This window comes from Bison bison, unplaced genomic scaffold (genome assembly GCF_000754665.1).
Source record: "Bison bison bison isolate TAMUID 2011002044 unplaced genomic scaffold, Bison_UMD1.0 scf7180017864307, whole genome shotgun sequence".
In the NCBI taxonomy this organism is placed as follows: domain Eukaryota; kingdom Metazoa; phylum Chordata; class Mammalia; order Artiodactyla; family Bovidae; genus Bison; species Bison bison.
Window position 1 is genome coordinate 6,056,699 of NW_011494879.1, and position 14,195 is coordinate 6,070,893.

Consider the following 14,195-nt stretch of genomic DNA (forward strand, 5'->3'; position numbering starts at 1 on the left):
GGGCGGGGGGGGTGTGGTTTGCCACCCATGCTGAGCTTCCAGAACCTGTCTTCTCAAGGAGGCAGGTGTATTCTTTCCTGTGACCCAGACCTTCCATGTAAACTGGAATTCCTTCACGCTCTCAAAGCTGACGTGTCCAGTGTTCAACTGTGACCATTTTGCTTTTGTGTGTGTACTAAGATCGCTTCAGTCATGTCCGACTCTTTGTGACCCTGTGGATGGTAGCTCGCCAGGTTCCTCTGTCCATGAGATTCTCCAGACAAGAATACTGGAGTGGGTTGCTGTGCCCTCCTCCAGGGGATCTTCCCAACCCAGGGATTAAACCATCTCTCTTACGTCTCCTGCATTGGCAGGTTCTTTACCACTGGTGCCACCTGGGAAGCCATTTGGCTTTTGAACTTAATTTTTTGAAGAAATTATTATTGTACACAGATATTCCTGGATAAGATTGGAAAACATAGAAAAGGAAGGAAGAAGGGAAGAAGTCCCCTGTAACTACCCCGTCCACCCTGTAACTCTTGCTAGCATGCTGTCGTGTACCCTGTAAGAGTCATTCCTGTCTACATAAAGGAGTCCACGAGCTCTAGAAATAGGCAGGTAGACATAGCATCATCAAGAACGTCTTCAGTCTTTGAAGGAACAAAAGGATGTCGTGTGTCCAGACTTTATAGATGGCCTGTAGATACTTGTAATGCAAATGTATATATTTAGCAAAAATTACATCGTATCGTGGTGCTGGAGAAGACTTGAGAGTCCCTTGAACTGCAAGGAGATCAAACCAATCAATCCTAAAGGAAATCAACCCTGAATATTCACTGTAAAGTGAAGTGAAGTCGCTCAGTCGTGTCCCACTCTTTGCGACCCCATGGACGGTAGCCTACCAGGCTCTGGGTCCATGGGATTTTCCAGGCAAGAATACTGGAGTGGGCTGCCATTTCCTTCTCCAGGGGATCTTCCCAACCCAGGGATCAAACCTGGGTCTCTTGCATTGCAGACAGACGCTTTACCATCTGAGCCACTAGGGAAGCCAAGGACTAATGCTAAAGCTGAAACTCCAATACTCTGGCCACCTGACGCAAGGAGCTGACTCATTAGAAAAGACCCGGATGCTGGGAAAGATTGAGGACAGAAGGAGAAGGGGATGACAGAGGATGAGATGGTTGGATGGCGTCCCTGACTCGATGGACATGAGTTTGAGCGAGCTCCGGGAGATAGTGGAGGACAGGGTAGCCTGGTGTGCTGCAGTCCATGGGGTTGTAAAGAGTCAGACAAGACTTAGTGATTGAACAACCACAGCAACACATCATATTTTCACTTATTTTGATTCATGATTCTGTAAAGACTTGTAAACATGACAGATGGGTTTAAGACAGTATTTCATGGTTGTTTTAAATTATATGTTCCTGAATTCTAGTGAGGCTGAACACCTTTTCAATATGTTTATTTCCCTTTTCGGTTTCCTCTGCTGTGAATTGTATGTTCATTTCCTTTGCTCAGTTTCATTTTGTGAGTAATTATCTTTTTCTCATTGATTTATAGATATTTGTGTATTGTCAGTAGTACTATTTTATCTTCTGCTTTTTAAAATTAACTTACTGAGAAAGCTTTTCTATGCAAAAAGTATGCATCATTTTCTTGGCCTTCCATTTTGGAGAGAGATGATAAATGCATAGGTAGGTAGGATTTGTTTAGCTGGTCGTTTAGCTGGTTTGCAGTTTTGCATTAATAGGAACACGGTTGTGTGTCAGTCAGCTAAGTTATGTTCTGGTAACAAATGACCGGCCCCCCCCCCCAACCCCCAGTGTCCATGGTTTATCGCAGCATAGATTTCTTTTTCACTCAAGTTACACGACCATCCCTTGCTGTCTGCAACTCTGCTTGATATCCTTGTTCTTCTGGGACCCCAGCCTGCAAAGAAGCCCCCAGGTGAGACATTGCTGGTCTCAGGGCAGAGAAAAAACATGGTGGAACACAGTGATTCTTTAAGCTTCTGCTCGGAGGTGAGAATTGACATGTACCACATGTGAGTTCTCATTGCATTTCATTAGCTAAAGCAAAGGGTACCATGAGGCTTGATGTCAGTGCGGTGGGAAATATCCTCCCCACCTGCACACACCTCCTCCCCACCCCCGACCCTGCTGTGAGGGGAGCGGCAGTGACTGTTTTGAACATTACAATTTACCACATGGGGGGATGAACACTGCTCTACCCCTCCCCCAATTTATGTGTTTGTGCCTCAGGATAAATTCTTAGAAGTAGAGTTGCTAGGTTCAGAATATGCACATTTGTTAAGCTTTTGCTATTCATTATATTTACTAGGTTTTAGCTGTTGCCCCGTGTCTGCTGTGAATTTATAAGTAATTATCAGTCCGATGACCATTTTCAAAAGGAAAACAAGTACTTTTTCATGAAAATACTTCACTGCCCTCCCTAGCCCTCCCCATGACTGTAACAACTCATCTAGCTTGATAGTTGTCAGACTGTTTTCATGTTTTATTTACTTCTCATGGCCACCTTGCTATTTACAGATGAGATACCTGAGGTTCTCAGAGAGGTTGAGAAATTTGCTCAGGACTTCACAGCTGGTGATGAGGAGAGGCCCTGACTGATAGCAGTCCAGGCCTGGGCTCTTTCTCTGCCATTCTGGCCTGGGGAAGCTGAGACTAGACTCTTGCCACCCACCCCATTGTCCCATCCCCCAGCCCCTCCACCGCCCCAAGCAGCCTCTTCACCTTCCCCACCTCCCTTTGCAGTCGCCCAGTGGCTGGGTGCAAGGTCCCTGGGAAGGAAGCCCTCGGGCTGGGCCCTGGCCAGGAAGGCCCGGGAGGCTGGGTTCCTGGCAGCGCTGCAGAGCCTGCCCTCTGAGGACGAGCCTCCTGGGCTTAATCTGTATCACTGACCATCTTTGGATTTGGAGAGGGGATTTACTATATTTAGAAAAAGTTAAGGGAGCATTATAAATCCTTTAAGTGGGCAGAACTGAAGAGATGAGAGTCTTTATTGAGGAGGGTGGCTTTTTCTTTGGATTTTAGACCAAAGGGATTTGTTTGAGTAATGTTTAGGTCCTGAAATCTATGTAAACCTTGCGGGGCCGTCACTGTAAAGAGCAGGATTCCTTCTTCAGTCCTTCATGGAATTGCTACTGTCTGGCCAGTCTTTGGAGCAGAGGAGAAACTGAGCTCAGAGTCGTACTTCTTGTTTCTTATCTCTTTGAGATGGAAGTGACCCTCTGTCATCTTTCAAACAGGTTATTCATTTCCTCTGAGCCTGCAGTTTACTCATATGTCAAATGTAGAAAAGTCTGCTCTGCCTACTCTGTATGGTTGCTGGGAGGAGCCTGTGAGATTTAACGGACGTTTAAGACGAACCACAAAAGCATGTAATGTAAATGGATGCCTTCACCAGGATGGCTATAAAAAACTGGACAATAACAAGTGGTAGTGAAGATGTGGAGAAATAGAAGAAATGGAGAAATAGAAGCGTTGCCGGTGGGCCTCTAAAATGATGTAAGCACCCTGGGAAAACAACTTGGCATTCTTCAAATAATTAAACATAGAGTTACCATATGACATAGCAGTTCCATTCCCAGAAGATAGGAAAGAAGTGTCCACACAAAAACATGTATTAAAATATTCATAGTAGCATTATTCGTGATAGCCCAAATGTGGAAACAACTCAAATGTCCATTAACTGGTGAATGGATAAACAAAATGTGGTATATCCATGCAGGGGAATATTATTCAATCGTAAAAAGAATAAAGTATTGACACATGGACAAAGCTTGCAAACATTATGCTCAGTGCAAGAAGCCAGACAGAAAAGGCCACTCTTGTATGTCTCTGTTTGTATGAAATGGCCAGAATAGGCAAATCTAAAGAGACAGAATATGGATTCATGGTTGGCAGGGCTAGGATAGGAGGGAGGAGACTGCCAGAGTTGGGATTTCTTTGAGGGGATGATGGAAATGTACTGAATTAGATAGTGGTGATGGCTGTACAACTTTATGAATGTGCTAGAAACCACCGAATTGTATACTGTTAAAAACAAACCATGCAAATATTAGTGGACAGTATTTTGACAAAGTACTAGAAGGCAACATCAGGGAGCGGAGTGTGGACTTGGGACCAGACTGGCCTGGATAGTAGTTGTGTGATTTTAGAGAGTCGATGGCTTTCTCTTTTTGAGCCTCAGTCTTCCCACCTACGACGTGGGGATAGTGCCCAGTTTGCAGGGCTGGAGGGCAGACTCCATGCGGTGATGCCTGTCTTGCTCGGCCCTAGCAGGCACTCACAGAGTGGTGGCTGCGATCGTTGGGGCGTCTTCTCCTTGCCTGGCTCAGGGCACCGGCCGTGGCAGCATGGTCACGTGGACTCATTGATTTAGCGATGGGGAGGAGTGCAAGCTAGTGTTTACTGAGTCCTTGCTCTGAGCCCCCTCCTAGCATCTGAGTGCTTTTACTTATTCCATCTCTTTAGTTCTCAGAGCAGCCCTGTGGCCTCCTGAGAGAGCTAGCAATGGACGGGGATGTTTCCAGGAAATGCCGGGTGGGGGCGGTGGGGCCGCACAAAGGAGAGAAGACACGGGGCATCTGAAGCTGAGTGATGGGTGACCATTGTTCATCACATGAGTCTCTGGTTTTGTATATATTGGAATTTTCTCTTACAATAAAAAGTTTATAAACCAGTAACACTATTATCTGTTTTAGGTGTGGGGAAATCATGGTAGAGCATACATGGTTACACAGCAAGACGCAGAGACAGTGTTCTGCACCCTGGGCCTTAGCAACCAGCCTGGGAACCAGGTCCCCCGGGCCAGCGGGCCTCCTGGGTTACTTGAGACCAGCTCTTCCTATCGCCAGAGCCGTCGAGGCCTGGGGCTTATCTGCCACCCAGCCCTGGCTGATCACCTCCTGTTCTTACCTCCCCTGAGAGAGCCCGGCGGCATGACAGGTGGGAGATAAAAGGCTGGGATTGAAGAGGGAAGGCGTTTTCCTTCTGCCCCTAAATGCAGGGGGACTCCTAGAGACCCTGGCCTTCATGACTTTCAGATGAAGTACTGGCCCTTGATTATGTTGATCTGGTGAAGTCTGTGGGCACGTGACATCGCTTTGTTTTTCATACTGTGACCTCTCTCCACTGGGGGTGGGGGCGTGTGCATCTGCCCTGCTTTCTCCCCTCTCTCCCCCACCCCCTGCCCACCTGCAGAGCAGAAAGGAGACACAGACCCGAGTGTGAAATGCAGCCCCCTCACCAGCTGGGTGGCCTTGGAGACGTGTTCTAGTTACTGATATTTCTTTAATGTTGGGTAACTCGGAATGTCACTTACAATGGTAGAGGCGGTGGCTTTGAGAGGCTACCTATAAGTGGATGTGGGAATGTCCCTGGGGAGGGAGGGGTGGCGTTGTTTGTCCCAGTTCAGGGGGCTGAACTGGCCGGGCCACCAGGTCTGCCTGGGCTCTAACCCCGAGTTTGTCACTTTCAAAGCTTTGCTTTTCTGCTTTCACTTCGGATACCAGGAGAGTTTCCTTTGGGACTTAGTCTGATCTCTAAAGAGCCTCTGAGAAGAAACCCCGCAGTCTGCAGGCCCTGCAAGCTTACACAGACCTATTTCTGGCTGACTCCTGTGCCCAGGGCTTCCCAGGTGGCGCTAGTGGTGAAGAATCCACCTGCCAGTGCAGGAGGCACAAGAGACATGGGTTTGATCCCTGGGTTGGGAAGATCCCCTGGAGGAGGAAATGGCCACCCACTCCAGTATTGCCTGGAAAATCCCATGGACAGAGGAGCCTGGGGTCACAAAGAATCAGACACGACTGAGCAACTGAGCACAGTGCCAGCGCCTAGACCCTGTCTCCTCCGCTGTCCCTGTGTCCCTGTCCTATTAACTTTCCTCTGGGTAAAAAAGAGCACTTATAATCAAGACAATGTCATTAAATTAACCCTCAGACTTCTCTTTTCTGAGCTAAATCATTCCATCCCCTGGTGCCCCTTAGAACATCTGTCATAAATTCCAGATACTGTACTGGACATGCAGTAAATTCCAAATAAATTACGTGACGGCTCACTACCCTAGGCTCCATATAAATGCATCTGGAGGGAGGTTTTCAGCGGAGCCCTGCTTTAAGTTGGCTATCTGGGGCAAAGTTTCTTAAAACTTAGGTTGACTACCTAAGGGTCTAGATGTAAAATGGAAAATGTGGCAGAAATTTAACTACAGGAGTGCTTCTCTAATTATAGCTCGGCTATGACCGCAGAGTGGGGGCGGGATCTTTAAACAAAACTCCCCTAGAGGCATGGAAGCTGCCCAGAGACTTTGGAAGCCTAACTGGGAGCTGCTGGCCCTTAAAAAATCAGGAAGTGATTCCAGGGTTACTCAGGCTGTGTTCTAAGACCGTGAGTCGGGGAGGAGCAGGAAGGCTCAGATAGAGCAGAAGCTGGCATGGCCAAGTGCTTCCGGAAGGATGTGACTGTGTTAAAGCAGCGCCTTTTTGATCACCCTGGAGAAAATTCAAATATTTTGAAAAGATCCGGGAGTTTGGAGTTTCAGGGGTCCTTCATGGCAGAGCTGGGCTGTTTGATTTAGATAGGGATTTTATAGGCTTGAAGGCAGATTTTTTATTGCTAGTGAGTAATCAGTGACTCGTCACAGAAGGTGGAGGCCCTGCACGGCCCAAGCCCCAAGCTTCACTTCCCCATCCCCTTCCCTGTGCAGGCGCCCGAGTGCATGGCTGGGTAGCTCTGGGTCCTGGGAGATAGTGATAAAGCGCCTCAGCCTCTGGCCTCCAGCCTGATGGGGATGATGAACGTAAATAAAACAGTTCACAAGGACAAGCACCCAGAAAGCTCCAGGGGGGACGATTAACCCTGCGGAGGGGAGTGGTTGGGAGAGGCCTGTTGCAGGGTGCGGCCGAGAGAGTTGCTACCCTGGGCTTTTAGGGATGCTAGACTTCGACTTGGGAAGAAACTGGGGTGAGCGCATTCCAGGCACAAGGAACAGCATGTGCTGAGGCATCTGGCCACCCGGCCAGATGTGCTGAAGCTCCTTCTGTGCCCCCAGTTCTCTCTCTGGTTGGGTTTGGTTCTGTTTCGGGCCAAGGAGAAGCACAGTCTGTCCTGGGCCCAGCTGGCCACCCACCCCTCCGGAGACTGGCCAGAACATTCCAGCCCAGCCTCTGAGGATTCTCTCCATCTGTCTGTCCCGCGGCTGGAATCCAGGGCTGTGACGTGTAAGTGGCTGTTTGCATCTGTCCCCAAAGTGTCTCCCGAACCCCTTCGTGGACAGGCCAATGCTCCAGCCAGGATGTGGCTGAACCACGGGTGAAATGCAGGCTTTGGAGGCAGCCAGTTCCTGATCGGGATCCCCAGCGTGGGACAGGAGGAAGGAGGAAGACTGTTCCCTTCTAACTAGGCTCAAGTTGAGTTTGGCAGAGTTTTAAAAGAAGGGAAACACTGGGTCCTTTCCATTCCTCTTTGTACCCCCTTCCCCTCCTGTGCGCATCCTGCCCAAGACTGTTCTCCTCTTGGCAACCACGGAGGCCTGTCCCATCCCCCCGAAACAGACCTTACTACTTATCCCCTCTGCTAGGAAGGTCCATGCCCAGAGTACTGGCTTCCTTCTGGGGCAAGATGAATGCAACCTGGTGGTAATTCACACTAGAGTGTGAAGGACTGATGGCACCATATCTCCCCCAGAGTCCTTGGATGTGTGTATGTGTGAGGGGCGAATTTGGATGATGGGCCACCAGGAGGACAGGTGAGCCAGCCTAGCATCACCCACAGACTTTCATGTAAGCTCTTCCTATTGTCCTCAGAATGTCCTTTCTTCTGCTTTTGTGTTCAGAGGCTGCTTGAAGTCTGCAATATTTGCAGAGTGAGGAGGGGCTTTGGGTGGGACCTCTGGCACACAGGTTAGCACAGCTGCCTTTGACTGCAGACCCCAGATGGTGGGTGGCCCTGCTGGAACCGACTAAAACTGAGTTTGAAGGCCAGAAGCAAAACACATCCTTGCAGAGGGGCGTTTAGATGGACCATCGATCGCATATAAAGTCCCTCTACTGTCCTCTCGTGGGTGGGGGGTGATGCGGTGTGGTGGCTGCTGGGTAAACAGAGTGGAGTGACCAGAGAAGAAAGAAAAAGGGCTGAGCCTGGAGGCTGGACAGGGCTGAGCCACAGGCTTCCTAGGCAGGTAATGCCAGACTGAGCCTTGGCAGGTCTGCACTCCAGGAGGATGGAACTCCTTCCCAGGTTATTGAGAACCTCGGTGCACAGCACTCTGAAGCACAGACCCAACAGGGCGGAAGGCTGCGGAGCGCTTCTGCCTGGGGCCCTGACCTGTTGCTTTTAAACCAGGTTATTGAGCTACTGAGGGAGCAGGGATGCAGTTCCCTTATTAAAAACCAACCAAACAAACAAACAAAAAGAGAAAGGCAGAGCAGGCCAGGCAGAAGACTGAGGGCCGCGGTGACTTCATCAACTCCGAGACACTGATGCTGGAGGACGAGGGAGATGCGGGCTTTGATGTGCACTCTCCCCACGGCCGTCACTGCTGAGTCGCTGAGTCTGTGAAGGCAGTGCCACGCCTCTGAGCCAAAGATTAATTATGTAACAGAGCCCAGATCCCCAGGTGGGCAACTGCACCGCAAAGGGGCCCTGGAAGACTCCTGCCCTGGTGCCCCCAGCTGCCTGAGGATTAGCCGAAGGGAAGCAGGAATGAAGATGCATCTGTTGCTCGGATCCCTGAAATGAGGTTTCTCAAATTGTACAGTTATTGTCTTCGTGGAGTCCAGAAGGGCTTCTTGAATATTGCTCTGCAGGTCCCTGCAATGAAGCCCGCTGCAGAGATGTGAAGAAAAGCTACGGAGCATGTGCAGCCGCTCTTATACCATCTGGTGGCTCAGAAATATTTTATAATCAAATGAGTAAGATGGGTTTCTTGCACGCCCCGGTGCACGGCGTCCCCTCCACGCCCTTCCCAAAGCTCTCTCTGTCTCTCTCTTTCCTTGTCTCTCCTCTCTCTTTTTGTCCGTCCGTCCATCTCTGTCTCTCTGGCTCACTCAGCCATCTTTGGGAAACACCAGAGAAGCCGGTTCCCAGCAGTAAGATACTGTCTACTAGCTTGGTGACCTTGGGCAGCCCCGTCTGTTTTCTCATCCTTGGTTTGATCCTTTGTAATGTGGAGGCGCTCGGCGCTGTTACGTGAATCAGAGTGAGATTCATATCAGAGTGAGATTCATATCTGAGCACGTCCTACTTTGATGCTGCTTACTACTTGTCTTAGGAAGACTTTTCAAAATCGTCTACTTGAACTTTTCCTGAATATAAATGTGATACTTGCATGTTCGCTGTGGAATATTTAGGAAATATAAAGAAATTAGAAAACGAATGAAGAATGTGTACACCCCCTCCTTCCAAAGGGTCAACACTGAGAACGTTTGGTTGCTCTGGGGAAGGTTTTCTAAGTAACTTGAGCACACAGATGGTCTGTGTGCACAAACCAGGAGGAGTAACTGGGATATAAATGGAGCATGAGTCTGTGGGGATGTCTGCGTGTGCTCCCGAAGGGGCATGTGTGTGTGTATGTGTGTGCTCACATGTGTGTGCAATGCCTTGGGGTCCTCAGAGGGGGACCTCGGTCCCAGTAGGGGCCTGCAGCTTCCCTGATGGAGCACCGGTTCTGTCCCCTGGATGCCCTTCTCTGAGGGGAGGCAGGGTGCTGGTGTTAAGGGGGGATGTATGGGAATACCTCCTCCGTGCTGGCTCCTCCGTGTTCGTTTTCAGCCATGCTGCAGCCCCACACAGGCCAGGCAGCTCTGGGATGTGGGCGAGGAATCCATTCCCAGATGCCCCGACCCTACCTGTCCTCGACCCCATCACGGTCCACCTGCCTCCTTCGGGCCCGGCCTTGGGAGCCCCCAGTGCTCGCTTCGTCTGCCTGGCACCCCACCCCACTCCACCAAGAGGCTTTTTCCCTCTTTGGATTGAGAGGCCATTCTGTCTTCCCGAGACAGGTAAACAAAACAAACCTGCAGATGCTCTTGAGGGTGTTTGTGTCTTCAGTTGCGGGTCAGTTGGTATAAACAATCAGTGAAGAGTCTCCCCATTGACTGGGCAATGGAACTGAGGACCCCAGGCCGGGGACAGGTGTTATTTATGTTGATTGGGTGCTGGGAGAGCCTTCATCACGGTCACCCTCAAGCCGAACTAAACGTACTGTATCTGCAGGACGGTAGTATAAAACTGAAAACATGACCCAGTCTGTCCCTTTCTCTTTCTCTCCCTTTTGGGTTTCCACGTTTATTAAAGCCCCAGGTTCCCCAACACGGACACTGGTCCTCCCCCTCCCTCCCCTTCTCTCCCCTTCTCCGCCACCCTGCCCCACTGCCCAGACTAGTTTCTGAGGGATCAGTATTTTCTTGCTTGGGGAAGAGGGGTGTAAATTGTTTTCATCTGTCCAGGGACATGGCACTCACAGATAAGCCTGAGTATTGCAAACTGGGGTTCACTTTCTGAAGTCTCTACAACACCTGCCCCCATGCTGGCTGGTGGTGGAAGCTGGTTACATGAGTTCAGCCTGCCACACGGGCCAACCTCATGAAAAAGAGTGTGTCTGACCATCTGGGCCCTGGGGTCCAAGTGGTAAGCCCTGATCTTTACAAGGACTTGCTCGCACAGCCACCTATCTGGTCTTCGATGTACTAGCCCCCACTTCTGAGCATCCGCTCGATGCCAAGCTGTCGGCCATGGCAGGACCACATGGGGCCCGGGATGCAGGGCATCTGGTGAAAGCTTCTCCCAAGCTGCTGGCTGGCTTGGATCATGGTGGTTTCATTTAGGTAAAAAATGTCCCTCCCAGGGACTGACGATGGTCATTCCCGCTAAGCTGCAGCCCCAGGAGTAGATGGGGTCAGGAGGAGAGGCGGGCAGAGGTGAGGGGAAGAAAACAGTTTTCAAATGGCCACACCTATCACTCTTCATTTGGAAGTGCCTCCTGCTGCCCTGGGGCTTCAGGATCTGATTTAGGGGTGTTAGTCCCCTCCTTCAAGCCCAGCTCAGATACTCTGGGTTCTTCTGCTGGCCCCTGGTCCCCTACGGATTTACTTATTTATTTGTTGGCCATGTCATACAGCATGTGGGATCTTAATTCCCTGAATGGGGATCGAAGTCACACCCCCTGAAGCTTAGAGTCTTATCCACTGGACTGCCAAGAAAGTCGATCCCCTACAGATTTAAACACACCTGGGTTATTGCCTTTTTCTAGGAGAAGTTAGAAATTTCTGGAGGCTTCTGTCATATGTGCCACTATGTATAGTCTGAAACAACTTACCTTAAGCACCCCAGTTCCTTTATTTCTATGTCTTTGGTCTTTCAGACTAGGTCCTGGCTTAGCAGACTGTATTTCAGACGTGTGTGTGTGTGTGCATGCTCAGTCACTCAGTTGCAGCCCCATGAACTATAGCCCACCAGGCTCCTCTGTCCATGGAATTTTCCAGGCAAGAGCACTGGAGCAGGTTGCCATTCCCTCCTCCTTGACCCAGGGATCCAACCGCATCTCCTGCGGTTCCTGCATTGCAGGTGGATTCTTTACCACTAGCGCCGCCTGGGAAGCCCATTTAAGAATGTGGGGAGAGGGTATATAACAGAAGGATGTTTCTCAACAGCCTCTACCATTTCAGAAGGCCTGCTCTGCCGGAGAAGGACCAGTGTCCTGCTAAGCCACTCTCCGGCACATCATTCATTCTTTCATCCCTTTCCTAGCTGCCTATGAGAAACCCAGCATGGTGCTGGGGGTGTGAAAGCTAGATTGGCAGTGGAGGACTTCAGGTACAGTGAGACCGACCTCTTACCCGAGAAGCCTCGTGTCTCTTTAGAAATAGTCTGGATTCTGGCCTTCTCCGAGGAAATCTAGATTTGTGTGGCATGATGTTATTCAAGCCTGTTTGATCCAGCAGGCCCTGCCTCATTTCCAAAAGCAAGCCTCGCTCTTCAGCTGCTGACCCAGTATACTTAGCACAGGGGCCCCTCTTAGTTTCGACCAAATTAAGGAATCTATTTCCGTGCTTATTAGGTCAGGGAGTCCTGATGTGTTCCTTGGTTCCTGCTGTTCCCATTCCGTATCTCATTTACCTGTGTAGCCCCGGGGTGCTTTATTGGTACCTCCAGGGGCAGTGTTGGCTGGGACAGTGTGGCATTCCTGAATTTCTCCCCATTACTAGCTGAAAGTAATAGAATCTGAATCTTAAAAAGGAAAATTCATCGCACATTTTCTCGGCTATGAAAGCAGCACATACTCATTAGCACATCTTGAAAATACTAGATGATAAAAAGGAGAGAGGAAAAAATGACATCTTGTCGTACTTGCTCAGGTAACCATTGTATATTCGTGTCCGGAAAAAGCCCTCTTCTGCTACCATCAGCCCTGGCAACGAGTTGCTTAATTAAAAAGAGTATGAAAGAGGGGATCATAAAAATGATGAAAATAAACTACAGGCATTACTGTTGTTTAGTCACTAAGTCATGTCTGACTTTTTTACGACCCCATGGACTGTAACCTGCCAGGCTTCTCTGTCCATGGGATTTTCCCAGGCAAGCATACTGGAGTGGGTTGCCATTTCCTCATCCAGGGGATCTTCCCTACTCAGGGATCAAACCTGCGTCTCTTGCATTGGCAGGTAGAGTATTTACCACCAAGCCACCAAGGAAGCCCTTGATACAGGCATACCTCGAGCATTTTGTTTTAATGTAAAATACTTCATTTTAACATGAAGCCTGTGTTCATTCTCTCATCTTCTGATTTAAGCCCCAGGTCTTTCTTGGATTATGGGTCCACTGGATGATGTCTGAATTATCTTTTTTGTAGCACCCTTTTATATATTTTCTGCGATTCTTGGTTTCTATCAAGTGAAGTAGGAGCTGAGTGCCCAATATGTGCAAATTTTTATACATTTCTAAATTTATTCAGCTCTTTTGTCCATGCCTAATTTAACAGCGATCTTCCTCAGATATTCGACTCATTTCATAAAAACGGTTCCTTTCTAACGCTTATTGCAACACTTGATGTACAGTTTAATTAAGTCAGGTAATTGCAGAAGTACAACTGGGATAAGCAGGCTTGAGGACAAACACAACCGTGTCTTGGTGAGCTCAGAGTACAGCCTGCCCCGAGATTCAGCAGGCCGTGGGCCTCACAGAGGGGACTGGACACTTCACACAATCTAGGGACAGCTCAGGGGGACAAAGGTAAGGAAGCTCTGAGGTTTTTTTCCTAATCTTTTTCCTGTCTATGCTCATTTTTATATATGGAACATTTTGTGTGCTTTTCCCTCTTAACTACTGGGAGAGGTCTCATAATGTTATCAACTCCAGGCTACAGTTTTTAACTTAAACATGCATCAGCTAACATCTTGCTTGTGATGAAAGACTGAGAGCTTTCCCTCTAAGATCAGGAACAAGACAAGGATGTCTGACATCCACTTCTGTTTGACCTTGTATTGGAGGTTCCAGCCACAGCAGTTAGGCAAGAAAAAGAAAAGACAGCCAGATTGGAAAGGAAGAAGTAAAACCATTTTCAGGTGAGATGATTTTTGTATAAGGACGCCACTAAAAAACTCTCAGAGCTTATTCATGAGTTCAGCAAAGCTGTGGGATGTAAGACCAATATAGAAAAATGAATTGCATCTCTATACACTTGCAGTGAACAATCTGAGGGTTAAATTAAGAAAATCATGTCTTTTACAGTAGCATCAGGAATAGAATGCTTAGGAATAAATGTCACCAAAGAAATACAAGACTTAAACTCTGGAAATGACTAAATATTTTGAAACAAATTAAAGGTGTAATTAAGTGGAAAGACATCCCATGTTTATGGATTGGAAGGCTTAATATCATTAAGACAGCCCTGCTTCCAAATTTAATCTGCAAATTCAACACAACCCCCAATGAAAATTCCAGCTGGACTCTGCAGAAATTGACAAGCTGATTCTAAAATTCATATGGAAACCTAAGAGACTCAGAATAGCCAAAACAGTCTTAAAAAGAAGAACTAAGTAAAAGGGCTTACACTCATTCCTGATTTCAAAACTTATTACAAAGCAAGAGTAATCAAGACAGTGTGGTCCCGACACAAGGATAGACATATAGATCAAGGGAATAAAATCGAAAGTCCAGAAATAAATCCTCACATTTACAGTCAGTTGATTTTCA